The sequence below is a fragment of the Podarcis vaucheri genome, assembly GCF_965113315.1.
Source record: "Podarcis vaucheri genome assembly, chromosome: 7".
Taxonomy (NCBI): Eukaryota; Metazoa; Chordata; class Lepidosauria; order Squamata; family Lacertidae; genus Podarcis; species Podarcis vaucheri.
Genome location: NC_138765.1, coordinates 66,553,270 through 66,575,636, shown reverse-complemented (window position 1 = coordinate 66,575,636; position 22,367 = coordinate 66,553,270).

Below are 22,367 nucleotides of genomic sequence, written 5' to 3'. Positions count from 1 at the left end.
ATACGGGGTACAACCAATCGCTGAAGATAACCTGCGATTGTAACTGTAAACAAAACACGAGAGAGATTCGGCCCAATAACTCTCTGGAAGATTGGCATCATGCAGCAAGGTTTTTAACCCTTGAAGCAATGTTTGATTTGCCCTTTCGCAAAGCCCATTCTGCCATGGCGAGCGAGGACTGGACAAATCGTGTTGAATTCCTTTCTCAGTCAGAAAAGCTTCAAACTGCTGAGAAGTGAATTCTCCCCCGCGATCTGTGAAAAGAGTTTTTATCTTCTTACCATGCACATTTTCCAACCAAGCACAGAATTCCTTAAACCTTGGAAAAGCCTCTGATTTCTGCTTGAGATTGTACACGTAAATATACCTGGAAAATGCATCAATGAGAACCATGAAGAACCTATTTTCACCCAAAGAGGGCGATAGTGGACCAACTAAATCAGCATGAACAATCTGGTATGGTTCTGTAGCTTGCCTACTAGACACCTTACCTTTCACAGCCATTTTCACCTTGTTTGCTGCGCATGCCTTGCACTTCATGTGGTACCTGCAGGGTTTAATAGTCATACCTTCAACCAAAGTAGGCATTTTTGATACTGCCTCAAAATGCAAATGACCAAATTTCCTGTGAAAATCATGAATACATCCTGCATGCAAACTTTTGTTAGAACCTGCAATGCAACAAGTCTCATTCTGCACAACATCATCATAATACAAAACAAACAAACGATCAACACATTCAGCATGCAATACATAATCGTCTTTCTTTGTGATGGTGCATTTCTTGTTCTTGAAGGAAACGTCAATGTTGCGTTCATTCAGCTGCATCACACTGAGAAGATTGTGTGTGGCATCTGGAACGTAAAGTACATCCTGTATCGATAAGTCCAAACTGTGAAGAACAACAGTTCCGTAGCCTTGACTGGGGATCGTGTGGTCATCCGCCTGGTGAATCGCACCTTCCTGCGGTGTAAAAGACACGAACAGTCTCTTATCGTTGCACATGTGGTGGGTAGCTGCTGAATCAACAACGAAGAAAGATCTAGACGTCTTCTGGACCTTTGCGACCTTTGGAGTGAAGCGTGAGACCATTGCCTTGTGCTGCGTTGTCCTGGACACCGGACCTTTGCCTTTGCTTTGGCCTTTTCCACGCGATGAGCTTCCGCTGCACTGCTCTGTCTTGGCCCTGGGACATCTGCATTCCCTCTTCATATGGCCTAGACGTCCACACGAGTAGCATTTCACTGCCTTCAAAGCTTTGGCGCCCTCTGGTGGTTCCACTGCACTCTGGGATGACGTCTGTGAAGACTCCCCCTTACCCATGCAGCTAGCACCCCGGCGATTTGCTTCATTCTGGATCACGGCAGTAACATAGGCTACTGTGAGCTGAGCAGTTGGTTGAACAGCAATCTGAGTGGCAACGGACTCCCAACTTGGACCCAAAGAATGTAGTATCATAAAGGAATACACAGCCTCTGGAAAGTTGAGTCCTCTCTGTTGCAGCTCATGTCTCAGATTCTGCATCTCCATCAGGTGTTTACGCACATCTCCACCTTCAGCAAGAGCCATGCCATGCAGCTTGGCATAGTAATACATTGAGGAACCAGCTTCTGTCCTCAAGTGAGCCTCTCTTAAAGAGTGCCAAATTTCTCTGGCTGTGGTCTTTCCACGCAACAGACAGAGCTCTTCTGGGGATACTATCAATGTAAGTGTTCCCCTTGCTTTGGAATCCTTAGCAGTCCATTCATCTGTAATTGGAGCTGGGGGGTTGTCTGTAATAACATTAAACAGACCTTCTTTCCGCAGAATTGCCTCTGCATACTGCACCCACTCCGTGTAATTTTTCTTATTGAGCTTAGGAATCCCAAAAGCATCAACCAGCTTTGCATCAGCCATCATTGCTGCTTTAATCGAGCTGCGTCACAGTACAGTTTCCAAAAGCACTTGTAAAAAGTACTTCCACTTTTCCAGCCATCCAAGCCTGTTAGCTTGTGCCTTAAAGCCCTTGCCTGTTTCGCGGCAAAACGGCTTTTAAAAGTACAAAGTCCAGCCATAAAACCATAAACTAGAAACTGGCAGGCTGCTCGGAGCATGAGCACATACCTTCATCAATCAAACTTGACGCGCAGAGCAGATAACGCGATCCGTTCCTCTGTACCTCTGCTGGCATTCCGACTCGGCTTCCGGAGTCTTTAATCCTCAGTTTGATTTACGTCTTTCTGGGCCCGATAACCAAAATGTTGATATTGCAGAGTCCTGTGCACAACGGAATGATGAACAGTACGTGCCACATGCTTAAAGTTGCTTTATTTTCAGTTCAAAGTGGAGAAATTACAAACATGCATCTTGCCTCTGCTGGAGCAGAGAAGCAACCATCCTTCTCCTCGGAATAACTAACACCGAGAGAACAGTGAAAAACAGGAAACTAGTGTACGTCACATCCAGCTTCCCATTCCCGTGGGAAAACCCAACAGTACTCTGACTGTGGAATGTAAACATTGTCTTGTGACAAGCACTTTGCTGCACAGTGAAGAGAGCAGAAACCAACAGAGGGCACAATCACTTAGTTGTAGCTTCTGCAACTTAACTCATTCTTTTGGGATGCTGATGACGACACTTAAGTGGCCAGCTAGGGTCACTGTCTTCCAAAGAAACTTGACTTACTAGTTCTGAAAACTACTCTTGTTAGATTCTAACATTGCTGGGTACCAGAGCCCAAGAAGGGGATGGAACTTGGGGGATCATCCAGACTGACACTCCCCCAAACCTACAACATTCCTATCAGCTGGGCAGGACCAAGTGGATTCCAGGAACATTCCGCTCTCTGCTCAGAGCCGAGAACGCTGCAGGGGGCTGATTTGCCGTCATGTTCCCCACAGGGAATGCATGGGCAACACAGCACATAGCAGGACCAAAGTCTCTACTCCCCAGCTGGTGAGTGGAAGATTCAATCCTGCTCTCTGCAGTGCAACTGGGGCAAATTTAGGGAAGAGCAATTGATTCACCAACATGGGGCACTGAACCGAGACGGCACCACAACAATGATATAGAACGGAATATGAGAGGCAGAGGGTGGTGATTTTTGGCATCACACAGGGCACCACTAAAATTTGAAAGCCCCAAGTCTGCCACTGCCCCATCCCTCTACCAATCATATGTTTAATTATGGCTGGCCTCCAAATCAATTCAGGGCTCTGGTCCAAACCAGCTTGGCCCCAGACCGGTCCTGGTCAGGTCACAACCAATCCAAAGTCCCACCTCAGGTTTTAATGGGGGGGGGGTCATTCACAACCTGGGTTTGGAAGCCATGGAATTAATTTCAGCATCCTCCAATGGAATGTGGTCTTTGGGTTTGGGGAAACTCTATCCAAATGGCACCTTAGCTTTCAGAAGCTTTCTCTGCTTGATTCATTCCAAGCATATCTCCCATCTGGTGCTAACCAAGAATGTGGAGAGGGCACAATGTTCTGTAAAAGGTCTAGGGAGAGTTGTCCTCATTTTCTTCTCAAAAATAAATAAATCCCTAATGAAGGTGCAAAGAGTATTTTTAGAATGGGCTGCAGCACAGAAGGCAGAAGACTTCCCATCTGCTTCCTCCAAATCACCGCTGAGTTCTGAAGGCAGGTGCCCTCCTTTGGAAAGGACGCTCACCTCTTTCTCTCTCTCCATTCCCCAGGTTGCTGATTAGGAGAGTCCCAGAAGGATCTCTATTGCTGCCTGAGCTATTTGTGGTCCACAAGGTAGCTTTAGGCTGGGGAGAGGGTGACACCCAAGAAGCTTTGTGGCAACGTGGAGGTTTGAAGCTGAGAAGGAAGACAGGTGTGTCATTTTTGGTGCGGTGGGGGTGGTTTTGAAGTGCTCCCAAACAATATATTGGATGGTTCTGCAAGTTTCCATCCATGAAGTTTCCGGGGGAAACTAACTGCAGTGGGTCCCTATTGACATCACCAAAATAACCCTCTCAGTCCCTGAAGCAGTTTTCCAACTGTTTAAAATTGTTGGAGACTTCTTCTTTTTCCTTTGGTGAATGTTGAATGTGAGTATGGAAACATAAACATCAACTGTCCAATGTTGAATGTTGAAAGATTCAGGACAGGGGGGAAAAGTTTACCTCTTCACATGGCACTTAATGAAATCATGGAATTCCCCAGCACAAGACTTCAGTGGATTAGACAAATTCATGGAGGATAAGACCAAGGGTACTACTGCAACCTGAGCAAGGCCAAAATGTGGCACTCCACCACCCAGCCCTTGTGCTGCCTTCCAAAGCAAGGTAAGTGAGGAACAGGGCTATGGGAAAGAGGTGCAAGGGCTCCATCAGGGTCCTAGAGCCCTTCCATCCCCTTCCCAAAGCTGGGCAAGTGCTAACTAGGCTTTGGGAAGGAGGAGGGAGAACTCTAGGACCCTGTCAGAGCCCTCACCTCCTTCCCATAGCTGGGCAAGTGCTTACCAGGTGCCTTTACACAGTGCAGGAGAACTGGTCACGTTGCCTTAAATCCACCTCTGATAAGGCTATCAGTGGCTACCAGCTATAGTGACTTTGTTCTACCTGAGTTATGGCCCTTCCCCCTTTATACTGCCTCCAACAGTGGAGGTCATCTAGCCATGAATATCCATTGTTCAAGGACAAACAGCAGGAGATCCCTACTTCCTTCATAGCCTGCACATAAGTTTTCTGGAAGCATACTCCTGCCCACTCTGGAAAGCAGAAGGCTGAACTGGGTGAACCTTTCATCTGATCCAGCAAAACTCTCCTTACGCGCTTGCTTTCAGAAGCTGTGACCTAGAATTCTCCACCGTAAAATCTTGAACCACACACATACAGTCTTGCTTGTACTCTTTGGGGGGGGTATATTCTGATAAAATGTAAATTATTTTTATACCCACCCACCCCCCAAAAAATGGATCTGCGTGAAGGTAGATTTCGTTATACTGTGCGTTAAGTTAATGGCTTGAATATGAACTCCTTTAAAATTCTATTAAAGTGTGATTACTTGAGTTGCCTCTCCCGACGGACATTTATTTGTGTAATTGGTAGTGCATAAACCATGATTTCATTATAAAGGGAAACATCAATTTACTTCATACTTGTGATTTTTAATTTTTTTTACTTGAAGCAGCTCTCCCCACCCCTTTCTCCTCCTGTGTTCACTTCTATTTTATCAGCAGGAACTTATCTCAAAATGGGTTCCATTACAGGTGTTTGTATTCAATGGTTACACACCAAGATGGCTCCACTGGGGCTGAGGGTGGGCCGAGGCAAATGAGGTAAAGGAAGAGGAGGAAATGCTTTGAAGTCTGTCTGTTCTATGATGACTCTCTTGCAGGTCAGCAGTAGCCAATGTGGTTTCCTTCAGATGCTACTTAACTACAAATTCTATCATCCCTGACCATTGGCCATGCTGGCTGGGACATACTTGTTACTGGGGCAACAATATGCTACAGATCATTAGGAAAGGATCCCTTCCCTGCTAGGGATTATCCAGAAAGTGACTGAAAATATGCCAATATCATACCGTTGTTATGCAAATCTATGGTGCGACTGCATTTGGAATATTGGGTACAGTTCCAGTTGCCTCACTTCAAAAAGGAATATTTCAGAGCTGGAAATGGTTCAGAGGAGGGCAACCAAAATTATCAAGGGGGTGGAGCAACCCCCCTATGAGGAAAGACTGCAGTGTTTGGGGACTTTTAATTTTAGCAAATAGGTTAGTAAGAGGGTGGCATGGAGAAAGTAGATACAGAAAAGTTTTCTCTCTCTCTCATGAAACAATGATAACGATACATCCTGGTGAAGGTGGTGGACTCTCTGTTGGTGACTTATGGAAGACAGCTGGTATATCAGCAGAGCTTGCGGAGCCCCAGCCCAGTCTTCATAGACTTCCTGCTCCCAGCAGAACAGCTTCTTCCAGAGTCCCCTGTTAAGAGGAAAATTCCTCACCCGTACAGTTCCAAGTATCAAAGTGTGAATTGTCTCCAGACACAAGACAGATCTGAACACTACCTACTACTTTGTACAGTTCTCCTGGCCTTTGAAGTCAAGATACATACGTACAGAGTTCTACTCACACTTTCACCATACTAGCTAAGGATGCTGCATAAAACCCACAGCCTCTTCCCCTGATTCTCACAGATTCAGAGTCGGACCCTGGCAGCAAACAGGACAGCACCAGGATTTGCAATAGGACATCAGGAACACGGACACGCAACAGGGTAGGCACAGACATGCACAGATTTAATGAAAGCAATGCCCTAGAGATTATCATGCTGCCCATCTCTGCATTCCTGAACCAAAAGGAGCATGTCATACACTTGACCTCTGCTCTGTTGCTATGGTAATCCAGTGCACCTACTCACTTACATCTGAACATCCAGATTTGGGGAGGGTGTGCTAACTTAAGAAATGAGACCAAACACTTTGTCATTTAACACATCGTTCACATTACACCAACACTCTTCTTCACTGGATTTTATTTTATTTTTTAACAAAAGTTGAATCTGTAAGAGAGATTCATCAGCTGTGACTCCTGCATTGCAGAGGGTTGGACTAGATGACCCTTGGGGGAACCTTCCAACACTACAATTCTATGATTCTATAAAATGTATGGTGTGAATGTTTGTCTTAATAACATACTACCCTTACTATTTAAATCCAGGTGGAGTAATAAGAGCTTCAGGGTGCGAGTGTCCGCCTTGCAATAAAAAATGAGCATTATGAGCTACAAAAATTTGGATTGCAACACCACTATTTGCATACTTTGTCTGCATCACTAATCAACGGAGAATCTTCTCTGCCTCTATCTCCCTGCTGTTGCTGATAACAATATCAGCCTCTGAAATGGAGAAGATCTCTGATCTTCCATGTGGGGATTCTTGATTGCCTCGCCATCTGAGTTTAAAATGGGCTCCATCTATCATCCACTTTCCTTCCATCCCATAAATCACCTATTCTTCTTTTAAAGTTTTAAATTTGCTTCACCTCAGAGGCATCAGGTGTGCTTTTGTTTGGACTTTTCAATAATCTATTCTTCTCACTTTTTTCTTCCATGCGACGAGACGGTAATGTTTTTTTATTTTTTTATTTTTGGTTGGTTGGTTTATTTTTACTGCCTTTTTACTCCCCCTCCTCATAAGAGAAAAAAATATATATTGGCTATAGCAGATATCGCTTAGGAATCTCTGCAGCCTTGTTCCCTCTCTTGTTCTCTCTCTCCCTCCCTCTGTCTCATCCTCGGGAGGCATTTTCAGGCTCAGATACATTTCACACACATTACTAACCACACCAGACCGGCTGGCCGTCAGATGGGTGCGCAACTGGATATTACAGACAGTCATGAGTCATTGATGATGAGTGAGCTTGGTCATGTATTGCAAACCCATGTCTGCCTCAGTGAGTCTGGGCAAAGGTGGCTGAGCTGAAGTGGAAATTAACCCACACCAACACAGCTATGTTTCGCTTGACCAACTAACAGTGTTCACCAAGATCTTCCTCCTCAGTGGAATGACTGAGTTTTCCACAGATCTTCTCCACTGGCCAGGTGAAAGCAAGAGGGTTTATCTGAGTCACCCATTGCTTCACAGTGTCTTCAAAAGGTGGTGCCAAACCAAAATTCACTTGGAGTATCACCACCATGGGCGGGACGCGGGTGGCGCTGTGGGTTAAACCACAGAGCCTAGGACTTGCCGATCAGAAGGTCGGCGGTTTGAATCCCCGCGATGGGGTGAGCTCCCATTGCTCGGTCCCTGCTCCTGCCAACCTAGCAGTTCGAAAGCACGTCAAAGTGCAAGTAGATAAATAGGGAAGGTAAACGGCATTTCCGTGTGCTGCTCTGGTTCGCCAGAAGCGGCTTAGTCATGCTGGCCACATGACATGACCTGGAAGCTATACGCTGGCTTCCTCGGCCAATAAAGCGAGATGAGTGCCGCAACCCCAGAGTCGGCCACAACTAGACCTAATGGTCGGGGTCCCTTTACCTTTACCTTTTATCACCACCACTCTCAGGGATGGCTGCCTCCACAGTTGGAGGCAGATGTACATCTGAATACCAGTTGCTGGAAACTACAGGAGGGGTGTTTCCTGCTCTTGTGCCTGGGCCCTGCTTGCCATCAATAGCCCTTTCCTTCATGGAGTTGTCTAATCCTCTTTTAGAACCATCCAAGTTGGTGGCCATCACTGCCTCCATTTAGCTCAATATTGCCTACACTGGCTGGCAGCAGCAGGATTTCAGGAAGGGTTCTCTCCCAGGCCCACCCAGAGGTGCTGAGGACTGAATCTGGGGCCTCCTGCATGAAAGCACATCTGCTCTACTGCTGAGTTATGGCCCTTTGCTCTGCTCCTCTGTAGCCTTCTACGCCTCCCTGCATCTCTAACCCAACTCAAAAAGCAAGGAGAGCAACTTCCACAGTGCACCTCCCTCTGCTATTATGCCTCTCTTGGCAGGCTTCCCCACCACCAGCTTCCCCACAGCTGAGGCTGGGCGTTCGCCTTTACTGTGCAGTAATTCACAGCAGTTCTTAAACTGTCAGGAATTTTGGAAATTAATGGGCAATATGATGAAGCCGCAAAATATATGGTGGATATAACTCCTCGCTCCTGCTCCCCAGGAGACTGGCAGCTGCCTCTTGGCGTTGCCTCTGGATGCCTGACAGGTGGGAAGCGGGGGGGGGACCCAGCCCACGCTTGGCAAACAGTGATAGCAGGGAAAACTGATACAGATGATCAGAGAGAAATGATGGGAAGGGAAAGGGAGTGGGTAGGAAGAAGTCTCTTGCAGCTGAAAGCCTCGGCTGGCACTCAGCATCCTTCCAGAACATTCTGTACACAAAACAAGCATCGTGTCATATCATGGCCCCAAACCAGAAGGCAGATGTCAGTGCATCAGCATTCACACATTATAGCAGGCGCAAATCACCAAGCTCTCTCTCCTTAGTTTGGAGCAGCTGCTACAACTATCAATCTGGGGCATGTAAGAATGACAGGGGATCTTTCAGGTTAATGGTATGAGGGCCACATGCCATTCATGTCAACCTGTTGGGGACCACATGGAAGTGGTAGATAGGGCCATAGAGGGACATTGCAGGCCTTCCTTCTTACGTTTTGTGGACCTCCCTAACCACAGTACAGTGGTACCTCGGGTTACATATTCTTCAGGTTACATACGCTTAAGGTGACACTCCACTAACCCAGAAATATTACCTCGGGTTAACAACTTTGCTTCAGGATGAGAACAGAAATCGTGCTCTGGGGGCAGCAGGAAGCCCCATTAGCTAAAGTGGTGCTTCAGGTCAAGAACAGTTTCAGGTTAAGAGCGAACCTCCAGAACGAATTAAGTTCTTAACCCGAGGTACCACTGTACTACACTGTTTGTTAGCACATAATCAAATTCATCATGCATCAGAAAAGTAGTTTGATTTTTGCAAAATATATACAAGTCACAGAAGCTTCTCTTTAACAGAGCATTGGTTGGATTTGGCCATGTGGACAGAAGGACATAAGAAGAACTTCCTGGATCAGGCCAATGGCCCATCTAGTCCAACCTCCTGTTCTCACTGTGGCCGACCAGATGCCTGTGGGAAACCTGCAAGCAGGATTTGAGCACAAGAGCCCTCTCCCCTCCTGTGGTTTCCAGCAAATGGTATTCAGAAGCACTGCTGCCACAGCATTGCTGTCGAAGCAGAGTAGAGTTATTGTGGCTAGTAGCCTTCAATAGCCCTCTCCTCCATGAACTTGTCTAATCCACAAGGCTGTGTGCTTGAATAGAGTGCAGTCAAAGAGTGAGGAGAGATACTGACCTCAGTTAAGTAGGGGAAGCATATTTTTTTTTAATCAAAACTCTTTGTCAGGAGAATGCAGTGCTGTAGCAAAGTCGGCAGTTGTAGGAGACTGACAAATTTAAAGGCGAACATGGAACTGTCAATCACTTACGAGCTCCATCTAACTTAGTTTGCATCTGTCCTTCAACTTGCGCAAATGAGGAGGAGTTCAGTCTGTCAAGTTTTTGCCTCGAGAGGGCTCAGATTTATTATTTCTTTTTGCCCAGCTCTGTCGCATTTCGGCTTAATGAGCATCATTTGAATGCAGGATGCTGGCCGGGAAGAATTAAAAGGATTGGTCTCAACTGAGAGTGCCAGCGGCTCTACTTTTTATACTTCCTTGGCAGTTCCAACCTCGTTCAGCGCTCTTTGCCTAAGCAGAAAACCCAGTAATTTAAGGAAGGTGGGGTAAAGTGTTCCTCCCCATAGCACACCTCAGACGAGTGGGAAATGGGCATCCAAGGTCACGCCAGCCATTGTCTCACAGTAATTGCAGTAGCATTACACTGCCTAATGCCATCTTCTCGGTCTGCAATCATTAGGCATGTTTTCAAGACTGGCTCTCTTGAAATAACTTCTTGCTCAGAGACATGTGGAGGATTGCAGCGAGAGATGGGCAAGGCTGTCCATTCTGGTTTCTCGGTTTCTCATGTTACCAATCTTAATTTCAGTTCTGTGTCAATTTGTGACTTTGCAGAAAGAAAGAAAGAAAGAAAGAAAGAAAGAAAGAAAGAAAGAAAGAAAGAAAGAAAGAAAGAAAGTCCTCATGAAAATCCAAAATAATTTCAGTGTACATTTCTCCTAACAAACACATTTTTCATGCAATCTTCCCTAAGATACAGATTTTTGCAAGCATTTTTTCCATAATACAAGGCAATTGCTTATGCTTCCTTTACAGCAATATCTGCATGTCTATGCACACTTCTCCCTGCTATATGCATTTGGTAGACAATTTTTGGTTGGGGAAATGTTTCCCGATATTTGGAGACAGCCACCTTTCACAGGATTTCTCCATTCATGTGTTGTTTCAGGAAGTGTGACTTCATATGAACCAAAACAAATTTCCCCTCCCTCCTTAACTGAGGGAAGGAGGAGGAGATATGCACCAAATGAGAACTACAGGAGAAGGTTAGAAGACCCCTGCTGGATTACAATAATGGCCCATCAAGCCCTGCATCCTGTTCACACAGTGACTGACCAGATGCCCATAATGAGAAGCCCACAACTACTGAATCTTTGAGTATCCTAATTTTGGGATTATTTTTAGAAATTATTGAAGTTTGACCAGAATTCAGGAGAAACAGGGCCTGGAACAGAGCAATCAGATAAATAGTAAAGGAAAGGCATGGGGTTAATCTTCCACAAGTGGAGTGGAACAAGTGGAGTGGAAGTGATTTCAACTCACTTTCTTTGCTGGGGGGGGATGTCATGGAGGGGATTTGTTCCTTGCTCTCCCAGGTTCTAGTCCAACACTCTAACCCCTACACCACACTGCTGTTCTTCTGGGTAAGTCACCACTTTGCTCTCTTCTCCACAATAAGTGGGTGCTTTCAATCTGCAATCCAAGCATGGCAACGTCATCTGCTTCACACCTCTCTGTCATCTCTTCGCAAGGGATCCTGTCCATACCACATATCTCATCCGTCACAATCAGTTATTGCCTTTGCCAGCCATTGAATATCAAAAGCTAAGCATTTGCCTCATCAAACCTCCATTGTTCTGAAGTGGGATTTGTACAAAAGTGAGTTTCCAATCATCGCAAACTGATGCAGAATCCCCCACCCTCTCTTCATAGGAGGTATTTCCCTCCAACTTGTGGGCTCCTAAATTCATTTGTATTCCACAAACGCCGTGTAGAACACAGGAGGAGAAGAATGATATCAGCAAGTTGACTCACTTTGAAGTGGCAGAGAATTGATTGCACTCTCAATTTGTCAGAGAGATAAAAATCTTTGATGGGATGGTCTTCTCCCTCCAGCAAGACCACGCTCCATTTTACCCGGGCCTCTTTTATTGATCTCCATTTTCTTATTCTCCCCTCCTGTAGCAACTGGACAACTGGAGATAATATTTCATCTAAAGTATATAACAGCACAGAAAGAACTCCTTCCCACCCTCCACAGCTTTGTGATCTCCTTGCATTAGAAAGAAACATGCATTCCTTAAGCTTGTCAATAATACTTGAATCCCCAAGTAGCTGCTTACTTAAAAGATCCAATTTCTTCCATCTTTACTGCTTCTGTGGAGTTCTAAAGGATGTCTTCTGTCATGGATTGATGGGCTCATAAATGTTAAATAGGTCTGAGCAGCCACAAGGACTGGCCCCACCCTCCAGATGCACCCAGTCTCTATAAGAACCTAGGAAGCTGCCAAAACATTGATAGGTCTACTATCTGTTTCCTATCCTTTCAGACAGGGTCTCTCTTGGACTTATCTGAAGATACTGAGGCTTGGACCTGGGACCACTGAGCCACAACATCTTGAAGGACATGACTTGGAGGTCAAATCTTCATAGTTACACATGGACTCTCTGCAATATTTAGTGCACATGTTGAATAATCAATTGGCCACTATGTAGATGTGCCCTCTGATGTAGGGAGGTTAGGTGCACAATGCTAATGGTGTGATTCCTGTATTGCAGGGGGTTGAACTACAGGATCCTTTGGGTTCCTTCCAACTCTACAATTCTATGACTCCATGAGACTTGTGTATCCCTACACACACTCCCAAGAAGTTCCGGATCTTTTACAGGAGTTACAGCATGTGTCCATTATGACTATGTGTTCCCCCTCCCCTAACATCCCATATGCCCATGGTACCTCTGGTCATCCTTATGTAATAGTTTGCCCACCTTTGGTCCCCACCATGCACTCAGCTCTCACCTGCGTCTCCTAGAAACTGTCAGCAGCCACACCCTAGGAAATGGCTCCAACTGGACAGCTAAAGCAGGTGAAGGTAGCTGATGAGTCTCAAACCCTTGGTGAGTTAGGGACTTCCCCTGCATGCGAAAGCAGGCTCTGGCAGTTTGAGCAGATGAGACCAATAGTAGGTCCAATGGTCAGGAAAGCAGTTTCTGCACATGCTGTAGAAGGAAGTGAGGGGTAGATGGGGCTTGTCAACCTGGGAAGGTAGAACATCTAGGAAAAGGAAAACTCTGGTCCTAAACCTCTGCTGCCTTGCAGGCTATCTCTGGGAGAAGAAAAGGCTAAGAAGTAAACCCTACACAAATCCAGAGTGGAGTCCCTAAGACGGTTGGGTTGCACCTTGTGTTCCTCCTTCTGGCTCCTGTAACCAAGCAGCTGCCCTATATATTGCTCTGCTTTCCTCTGAACCACATCAGTGAGGCTGAGAGTGGGGTCTTGTCATCTGGGCAGCCAGGACCTCCATACACACTGCCCAGGCTTGTGCCCTGGGGAGGTCACTTCAGTGCTGCTAACCCAGCAGTTTGACTTCACCCCTGGAGGTGCATGCTATTGTCTCTCAAGACAGATGGATGCCAACAACCTTTGACCTTCACTCCCCTTCCATTATATGTCAAAAACCTGTTCTTGATATATGTATAAACTGGGGATGGGCATCCTTCCCCCCTCCCCAAGGGTTGCATTCCCATGGGGATAAGCTGCTGCATGCTGGTGATGGGCGGAGCCAGAGCCAAAGATGGGTGGAGCCAGAGCATATGATGGGCAGAGCTAAAGATAAAAGTGTTTTGGAGCAAGTCACTTGGAAACTGGGATTGCTAAGTGATGGTGGCTGCTTAGAGATAAGTATTATACGAAGCAGCAGAAAAACAAACTAATATTTAATTCATTGCTGTTTTTAATGGGATTTTCTTATTGCATATTTTAATTACGGTCGTTTCTATTTTAATGTTTTAATGGGGTAGCTTTATTCCATATTTTAATTATGGATGTTTGTATTTTAACATTCATGCAACTTTTTAATACCTTGCAAACTATTTAGAAACCCATTCTGGCGTTAGGCAATATAGAAATATTAATATAAATTAATATAAACAAAATAAATAAATATTCCCCCTGATTACCTCAGATTTCAATTCCCAATCCTAGGGCAGGCATGAGCCTCGCTTTTCATACTTGGATGGTTTTTACTAACATAGCAATACAGATAATGTTCAGGAGCACATGTCAAAGTAATTCCTTTCTGACTTCATTCTTATATATAGTGTTAAGAGAGGGGTATTTTTGGTGGGGAAGTAGGTCAAATACCTGGGTAAATACCTGGGTCCCCTTCTAATTCCTGGATTTAGCACGGATTCAATTGCTGGAATAGCCGGACCATTAAGAGAGCAAAAGGAAATGTGATTGGTCATTAATAGAACCAAGGAAAAGGGGCTCTGTGGCAGATGGCAAATGGGTGGAGCCCCTCCTCCATCTCTTAGATAGTTAGTCAAACAAAGCAGGAGTCTGGAGAGAAGAATCAGTTGTCATGTGACCTAGAGGAAACATGTAACCTAGAGGCTGGAAAGGAGGAGAAAATGTCATGGCTGCTTTCTCCTTGAATCCAAGGCTGCGGCTTTGGGAGAAACAAGACTTCTTTTAATGCTGTGAACCCCTCCATCATAGACACAGGTTGTATATATGTGTAAATGAACCATATGGCATAAAGACACTACAGTCTCCGCTGTGCCTCATTTCCAAAAGGAAACATGAATCCTGGGTAAGTGCCTGGAACCCCTGTTGTGCAGAAGGCCATTAATACATTGAGGATCATGAGCGTTCCTGTGATTTACCTGTGATTCCTGCATGGTCGTTGAGGTCCCTTCTGCCTCTACAATTAAATGATGTTGATGATGATGATGTATGGGGCAGTCTTCCAGTGTCTGCCGGGGACTCCTTCCCCTAGAGAGAAATCTTGATCTCATCACAACTTGCTTTTTCTCCCCCCCCCTTTTTTTTGTGTGTCCTTCAAGAGGTGCTTACCAGGAGAATTGTGTCATTCTGGCTGCTGAGGGACCTGCTCTTCCCTCATTCAACTGAACTCTGGCTGTGCAAACCACAGTCTCAGCTAATGCAGGGACCTGGGACCACCCACAGAACAAAGAAGAGCAAAGAGCCTGAGTCTCACGGGCAGCCAAACTGAGAGAGGGAGAGGGGGAAGGATAATTTTGAGGCAACGGATAACCTCCCTGATCTCTCTCTTCTAGCCTCAGCCTACAAAGGCAGCTAATGAAGTCCACAGCCACATTCCAACAGGATAGTGTTGGATCCTGCCAAGAGTGTGTGAGCATCGCTGAGGGACCTGCCACCAAAAAAAAGTTTCATTGTTTCTTCCAAACAGGAGGCAAGGAGGCTGGCCAGCTGGCCATGCCCTCAAATGCAGTACTCCATTGAGTTTTCTGGTTTTCTTTTCCATCTAACACTCAGCATTCTGTGGACAGAAGAAGGGCGTCTTGGATCAGGCCAATGGCCCATCCAATCCAGTATCCTGTTCTCACAGTGGCCAAATAGATGCCACTGTGAGAAACCTGCAGGCAGGATTCGAGCACAGGAGTCATCTCCCCTCAGGCTCCCAGCAAGCTCTTCTTATGTTCTTAACTTAGCAAGGTCTAGGAGACTGTGGCAGGCCTCTGTCTGTGCCATGGCAGGCCTCAGAGTCCTGCTCCTCCTTCTCCTCCTCAGAGGAGACCTGCTCAGAACTGGACCCCTACTCTGGATGGTTTTCTGACATGCGACCCTGAGAGCAGACTTTATTTCCACCAATGCACATGTATTGTGTTCAAATGCTGAGGGTGAACCGCAGGGAATGGCTGTTGCCTCCATCATCTACTTAAGTCCTTCTGCAGTGCCACTGCCAGTCAGTGTAGACAATTCTGAGCTATGTGGGCCAAAGGCCTGACTCCGTTGAAGACAGATTCCTGCATTCCTTTGTTTTAAGAGAAGGGCCATAGCTCAAGGATAGAGCATCTGCTTTGCATACAGAAGGTCCCAGGTTCAATCCCCAGCAGCATCTCCATGGAGCACTGGGAATGTTCCCTGTCTGAAATCCTGCAGAGCTGCTGCCAGTCAGTGTAGACAATACTGAGCTAGATGGACCAATGGTCTCATTCAGTATAAGGCAACTTCCTATGTTCCTAACATACTACATGATACACAAAGGCAGCACAATGATCCCAACTAAGATAACTGCCAGGAGATTCAGGGTGAGTTAAAGGATGTAATTTTTTTTCATGCAATGCATAATGAACCTGTGGAACTCATTGCCACAAGGCTTGGTGATGGCCAATAGCTTAGGAATATAAGAAACTGCCTTATATGAAATCAATCTGGAATGAGCATTGTCTAAATCAGCCTTTCTCAACCTGTGGGTCCCCAGATGTTGTTGAACTACAACTCCCATCACCCCTAGCTAGCTAGCAAGGCCAGAGCTAGCAAGGGATGATGGGAGTTGTAGTCCAACAACATCTGGGGACCCACAGATGGAGGCATGCAAATGCTCATCAGGATTTCAGATAGAGGACATTCCTAGTCCTACCTGCAGAGGCAGGGGATTGAACCTGGGACCTTCTGTACACTATGCTTTGGATTAAGCAGAATGATGAAGAAAGATAGCTGTGTTCCAGTATGCATGTTAGTCCAGAAAGTGTGGATCAGGTCAACTGGTATTTTGGAAGAGAACCGATTCCTCAGGCAACCCTGGGGGGGAAACAGGCGATGGTTGCAGCCTTCATGCATTGCTTGTGAACTAACATAGAGACACCTTGCTCACTGTTTAAGGAAAGAAAACAATGGAATAAAATGGGCCTTTGCTGCAATCTTCCACAGAGGTTCTGACATCCTTATAATCATTGCCATAGATTTGCAAAAGCATCTGGAAATCTAGTAGTGCAATTCTGCCCTCTGCAGAAATAGGTGGATAGCTTGCTAAAGATTTTCATCGGACCAGAGTGTAGTGGGAGAATACTCTAATGGCATTATTTTCTCCCTCCCTGACATTTTTTAGAAAAAGAAAAAGAAAGGAAAAGAGCTATTTTGGAAGAATTAAATCTGTTTGGTAAACATGAGCCAGTGGCCATATGGAAAGGCAAACTAATAGGGTTGCTGAAAAATAAAGAGCCATCCCATTATTTGCGAATAATAAATACAAATCACAGGGTGGGAGGATAAATCTTTGGCACAGCTTATGGAACATCTAAGGATCCTTCACTCCATCCCTCACATGCTACAAGCAGCCCCCATTGCAAAATCCGTACAGATGTTTCCATAGAATCAAAAAGTGTTTAATAAGCACATTAGCATAATGGTTGCGGATTGGATTAATGGTGGTGGGTGGATCGCTTCAAACTGCTGATCCATGAGTATTGCAGATCATAGGAAAGCTGAATGACAAAAGCACAGGGACAGAACTTTGGATGAACATAAGACAAACTCTGCTGGATGAGCCAGTGTCCCATCTAGTCCAGCATCCTCGTAAGACTGTAGGAAGAGCCTTTTGCATCAGATGGCCCAATGGTCCATTTTGTGCGAGCACTCCAGCTGGAGAGCAGCCTTTACCAAAGGTGCCATGGGCTTTGAAGACACTCAAACTCAGGATGCAAGGGAGAAATGTGCTAAGAGGAAGGCAAGCTTGGCAAATCCACACTGTGATCAACTCCTGCCTGGAAACCAATGTCGCCACTGTGGAAGGACGTGTGGATCCAGAATTGGCCTCCACAGTCACTTACGGACTCACTGTTATGGAAGACAATCTTACTCGGCTACGAGTGATCGAAAGAAGAAGAAGAAGCAGTAACCTACCCTCACAGTAACCAACTGGATGCCTATGGGAAACCTCCAGGCAGGACCCAAGTACAAGAGCACCCCCACCCCCCGTGGTTTCCAGCAATTGGTATCCAGAAGTATTTACTGCCTCCAACCAGTGAGGGACAGCACGTGACTTCAAAAAATCAAAGTCATAACTAGGAATGCGGAATAAATGTGATTCAGTTCACATTTAAAGTTGTATCTACCTCATCTGCACTTTCTGAAACAATGCACAATGCATAGCCATTCTTTTTATTTTTTACAGTTTTTATTTATTTTCATGGTACAGAAGATAAATTTTGAGAAAAAATTGTTACAACACTAAAAAAAACCAAGTAACATGTCCTGATAAAATTACAGACTGTTATCGTGTCATGTGTTAAAGTTTCATTTGATTACTCTAAGAGATCACGCCACATTTTCCCATGAGTGCTGGGTGGATTCCTGCCACAGTCTGAACAATTTATGTATTCAATAAACATTTGCCATATGTTATAAAAGGAATATGGATTGTGCTTGCCCTTGGCAAACGTTAGTTTTTCAGTCATTGCTATTGACCATGCTCTGTTATACCAAGAATCAATGTTCAGCCCATCATAACTATTCTTCAAAGTTCTCTGAATTTAGCAATGAAGTTTTACAGCCAAGAAAATGCAAAAAGCAGGTATTGGTGAAAATAACGTACAAAAGTACATCATTTCGCCAGGGAATTGTTTTGCAAAAAAAAAAAAAGTGTATATTGGGCAAAATTGCCTTAAGAAAACAAGGAGAAATTTGCACTAAAATGCTGGTGAATTTTCATGAGAAAAGGAGAGAAATTGAGATCAGCAGATTATCCCATCTCTAGCCATAACCTTACTCACACTCTTTTCAAAACACCACAAAACTTCTTCCACCTCTGTGCGTTGCAAAGTCAAACAAGGACATTGAGTGACTCCTATGAGCTAATCCAAATGGATTCACAGGATTTGCGCCGGTGGAGAAAGCAAAATGAGAACCATCAGATCAAAACCCGGCAATGCAGGATTTATTTATTTATTTATTTCTCATCTTTTTAAATCCTTGCTTCCGGACAAAGAACTCAGACACCTTGCTTGGTTTCTGCCAAAAGCTTTAATGTCTAGATAACGGTCACTGGAAACCACAAGAGAAGATTGAGCAGTTCTGGTCTGGTCCTGCTTGTGTACTTCCCATTGAGGCATCTGGTTGGCCACTGTGAGAACAGGATGTGGACTCAGTGGGCCATTGGCCTGATCCAGCAGGGTTCTTAGGTTACTATGGACCCCACAGGAGGGGAGAGTGCTCTTGTACATGGGTCCTATTGAAGCATCTGGTTGGCCACTGTCAGAACAAGATGCTGGGCAAGATGGGCCATTGGCCTGATCCAGCAGGCTCTTCTCGTGTTCTTATCAGATTGGTACATAGAGAAGGCACAGGTTACAACGTGTAGGAGGTGAAGGAGAGGTATAAACACACAGCTAAGCAGCCTGTTGCTCCAACAAGCAGCACACACACTGCCCCTTCTTTCTGAACAGCATCAAGGCATGGCAAGCAGATGGAGTCCTGGAACTAGTGGTGCCATCTCAGCATCCAATTTAATCTCAGTCACCCCCTCCAAAGAAGGAGGTTCCTCACCAACGGGGGAAGTGCCAAGAGCATCACCACAGTAGGAGGTATCTGGGTGGAGGTGTCTAATGTCACAGAAGCAGAATGCTCCCCTGCTCCCCTTCTTAGACCCTTATCTGGATCCAGCTTTTCATCCCCAAGACTACTGGTCTCCTCCCTGGGCTGAGACACTCCTTGGGGCCCCATCCTCACCTCTCCCATCCTGAAAGCACCCTACCTAGGATTGTCCAGCTCCCAGGCTCCTGCCAGTGGCGTTACATCCTTTTCTGGTGCCCGGGGCACACACGTGTCAGGCAGTGGCAGGATGCAGAGGGTGAAACAGAACCCACCACACAAGGCCAGCCCTTACCACAAACACCAGAGGGTTCACAGAGCCCATGTGCCAGCTCAGTCCTGGCCACTGAAGCCAAGTGGGGCTACACTGCTTCCCTGCCTATGCAAGGAGCAGCCAGACCAGCCGACTCAGCCCTTAGCAGGCAAATCCCCCTTCCCCAATGCTGGCTAATCAGCCATTCAGTGAGCAGGCTGGGGATGTGGCAGAGAGGCCAGGCCAAGCGCTGGGACCCAGAGACCCCCCGGCCACAGGCAGGGTGTGATGGGGATCCCTGGATGGGAGTGCCTGACTCACACCCCCTAAAAATTGTGCGCCCAGAGCTAAAGCCCTCTTGGCTCCCCCCCCCATGCCCCTGGCTATTGCTGTTCTGGATCTAACCACCCGCCATAACACCTCCACAGGACTCATGATACCGAGTTCCTAAGTTCTTAATAAAAACATAGAACAAATATCTTGAGGGCACTGGGTTGGTGAAGACCTTAGCCCCAGCTCCTTAACTTGCAAGGCCCCTGTGGATTCCACCTCCCTGAGACCTGAGGACTCCATTATTTCTCTTCCAAGCTCTTTTTCAAGGGAGGAATGTAGGGCAGAAAGTCTGCTCCGGGCACGGAGAGATCTACTTATGGCGCTGTGCCACTCAGTGAAATAACTGACAGACAGCATATGTTTACAATGTCTCCGATGTTGTATCTCTTTAAAATAAAATATTTTTGAAAGAAAATCCCATGCATCATTTATTCAACATCCATAATTCCAGATTAAATAGTAATGGGTTGTTGTTGTTTTCTGCTGACTGTTCCCTGACCTACTTTCAGTGTACACATAAATACACCCCAGCAGAGATTTGGGTTTTTTGTTTTGTTTTTCCAAGACCTTTGGAATCTTCAAGTGCTGTCGTAGAAGCTGCACGTATATCCAGGGGGGCCTTTTCAGGAAGGCCACCAGGCCAAAACTCTCTCTCTCTCTCCTTCTCCAATCTCTCCTGAAAGGTTATTGCCTGCAGGAGTGCATGATAGCTTCTAAGAACTTTACATCAGAACTTGATCCCAGAAGCTGCCTTGTCATCTCAGGACAAGCAGCTGCTGGGAGTGGAAGATGCCTAATTTGTTGGAAAGTGTTAGGAAACAAAGAGGGAGATGGCATGGATGTATCTTTCTAAAGGCACAGAATTGCCAGCAAAACTGAATGTAGGAAAAGCCAGCAGAATTAGGCCAGCGACCCATCTAATCCAGCATCCTGTTCTCACATTGGCCCCCTAGATACCCATGGAAAGACCACAAGCAGGATTTGAGCACAAGAGCCCTGTTCGCTCTTGCAGTTTCCACCAGCTGGTGTTCAGAAGCATTGCTGCCTCCAACTGTGGAGGCAGAGCAGAGCCATTGTGGCTAGTAAACCGCCCTGTGATCTTCGGATGAGAGGTGGTATATAAATTAAATAAATAAATAATCGTCATTGATAGCTTTCTTCTCCATGAATCTGTCTAATCCTCTTTTAAAGCCATCACTGTCTCAAGTGGGAGCAAGTTCCATAATTTAACTACACCCCGTGGGAATGACTTTTTTTTTTACTCTGCCCTGAATCTTCCAAGGTACAATTTCCTTGGATGCCCATGAGTTCTAGTCTTACGAGAGAGGAAGAAAATGTTTTTGTTTTTTTTGTTTTTTTTTTTGCTATCTACTTTCTCTAATTTTATGCACTTCTATCGTGTGGCCTCTTACTCGCCTTTTGTCTAAACTGAAAAGTCTCAAATGCTGCAACATGGACCATACTTCAATGGTAGAACATCTGCTTTGCATGAAGCTACCAAGTTTAATCCTTGGAATCACCTGCTAGGGCTGGGAATGTTCCATGCCTGAAAACCTAGAATGTCCCAGAGTCTCTGAAATCTCACAATATCATCCCAGCTTCTCCAGTGGTTTCATCAAACAGTCGTTTGAAAGCTCCTCCACTTCTCAAACATGAAGTCACCAATCCTCAGCATCTCAACAGTTCTTCATAAGGCTTGGTTTCCAGGATCTTGATCATATTGATCATGTTGGGTGCCCTCCTCTGCACATCTTTCTGCTTGTCAATATCCTTCTTCAACTGGGGTGCCCAGAAATGGACACAGCTCTCCAGGTGGCATCTGGCAAAGGTAGAATAGTGTGATACTATTACTTCTTTTGATCTGACTTTGGTATGATTTGTGATTGACAGGTGAGTGGTCCTGCTCACCTGTCAAAATTGGCCCAAGAAAGGTAGCAAAATTATGGATATGGACTAGATAGACAGGCAAGTTGGGCTCATTCTTACATTCCTAAACCACAGATCGGGACTTTTTCTTCTTCTTTTTTCTTTTTTTCTTTTTGCAGCATTTGCTGGGTTTTGGAGTCTTGTGGTGCCATCTATTGCATCTGCATTAAGACACCCCAAGTCTCACAGTCACCCAGGAGCAATGCTACCCAGTTCACATTGCCAAAAGCTCAGCTCTGTCTTCTGTATGCTGTATTCATTTCTTCAGCCCTGCCTCCGCCGACTTAAAAAGCAAGAAAGTGTTTGCTCTTTTGATTAGTGAAATGCTTGCAAGCCATAATAATATGCTCTTAGCCATTCAAAGTGAGTCTCTGGAACTGCAAAGTGCAGGTTGCACACTGCATGATATCTTATTGTTTTTGAGCATAGATTTATATGCATGTGTGCTGTAGTCAGGACAAACCCACTCCCACCACCCACTCAGAGACTTGACTTCTAAAGACTCACTGGGGAAGAGCTACACTCCAAAGAATGACACGTCGTGAAAACAGGGGTTTTGCAACAAGCTATTCCCCAAAACAGGAACAGAAACATATTTAGAA